This window comes from Sinocyclocheilus rhinocerous, unplaced genomic scaffold (genome assembly GCF_001515625.1).
Source record: "Sinocyclocheilus rhinocerous isolate Xijiao unplaced genomic scaffold, SAMN03320098_v1.1 scaffold1822, whole genome shotgun sequence".
Lineage (NCBI taxonomy): Eukaryota > Metazoa > Chordata > Actinopteri > Cypriniformes > Cyprinidae > Sinocyclocheilus > Sinocyclocheilus rhinocerous.
The window spans coordinates 490,957-492,726 of record NW_015638936.1 but is presented as its reverse complement, the minus strand read 5'-3'; positions in this window follow the sequence as shown (position 1 = coordinate 492,726).

The window sequence follows — 1,770 nt, the reverse complement described above, 5'->3', positions numbered from 1 at the left end:
GAGCAGCAAATCAGCATATTAGAATGATTTCTGAAGATCATGTGACACTGAAGACTGGAGTAATGATGCTGAAAATACAGCTGCGCATCACAGAAATAAATTACAGTTTAACAGATATTCACATAGAAAACAGCTGTTTTAAATTATAATAATATTTCAAATTTTTACTGTATTTTTGATCAAATAAAAACTGCCTTGGTGAGCAGAAGAGACTTCTTTCAGAAACATTAAAAATCCAACTGATCCCAACCTTTTGAACAGCAGTGTATATTTGCTTGAAACTAACTTCATGCATTAATGCGGAATCTTTTAGTTGAACGTTTTTAAGAGAATAATAAACATAAATCCGGTCATGCATGTCTAAACCTTTGACTGTTCATGTATCACAAAATAAATCGGACGATTATGCATTTATTCCCTATTCAAAAAAACCTGAACATTAAATCACTTGGTATTTTGTTCTAGTTGATGTTTAATTCATTGCACAACTTGCAAAATGCAATGGAATTTCTGAAAGCTGTGAATAAAGCCTCATCTCATCTGTCCAGAGGAATCAGGACTGTCATGTTAGCATGTACATGATCAGAGCCGCTTTCACCTTCACAATCTTCTTCGTCAGCTGTCAGGTCTTCTGCGACCGGGACGGCGGGCGATTAACACCTACGCCGGGAGCGAGCATTATCCTGAAGGCTATGATTTACAGAGGCAGTGACATTTCGTCAGGCTTGATAAGTCTCTTCAAATACGAGAGGGTCGGCGGCTCCACCTGCGGAGCCTCTTCAAATAACGGGCGACGCCGTGAGCGTGTGCGATTAGCTGTTTAAATGGCCTCCTTGAGTGGATAACGCTCCTGACCTTCCCTTCTTCACCCGTGTGTCATATCCATGCAGTCAGAAACGCTGTGCGTTCGGTTTCCACACAGTGATGATTAACCCAAGAGAAAAGCCTGCTGCGCTGGCAAGTGTGTCATCTACTAGCACTTAGTGTTTGCTGTGCCGCTAAAGCCCCTAAAGTGGGCGGCGTGACCTTATTTGCTCTTAGAAAATGCTGTGAGGAATCTGTTAGCACAGTAACGGTACACTACCGTAAAGAAATCTCTTCTGCTCATCAGTGCTGCATTTATTTGGTCAAAAATACAGTAAAAAACGTGAAATATTATTACAATTTAAAACAGCTGTTTTCTATGTGAATATATGTAAAAATGTAATTTATTCCTGTGATCAAAGCTGAATTTTCAGCATCATTACTCCAGTCTTCAATGTCACATAATCCTTTAGAAATCATTCTAATATGCTGATTTGCTGCTAAAGAAACATTTCTGATTATTATCAATGTTGAAAACAGTCGTGCTGCACAATATTTTTGTGGAAACTGTGATGCATTTTATTTTTACAGGATTCACAGATGAATAGAATGTTAAAAGAACAGCATTTATTTCATATAGAAACCTTTTGTAACATTATAAATATCTTTACTGTCGCTTTTAAACAATTTAATTAGTCCTTGATGAATAATATAATAATATTTATTTTGACTGGTAATGTATATAGCACAATGTAGTTCAATTAACATTAATTGTATTATCAAATTATTCTTATCAAATTAATTAATTAAGACCCGTTTAGGGCAAGGGCGATAACTATAACAATAAAGTTTTAATTATCAGTCCACACTGCAACTTTAATGATAACGACACATACTGTACAGATTGGGATCATTTTCAGATTGACTGATTGGTTCTAAAAATGTTTTTTCCTGGTCGGGAAGCAT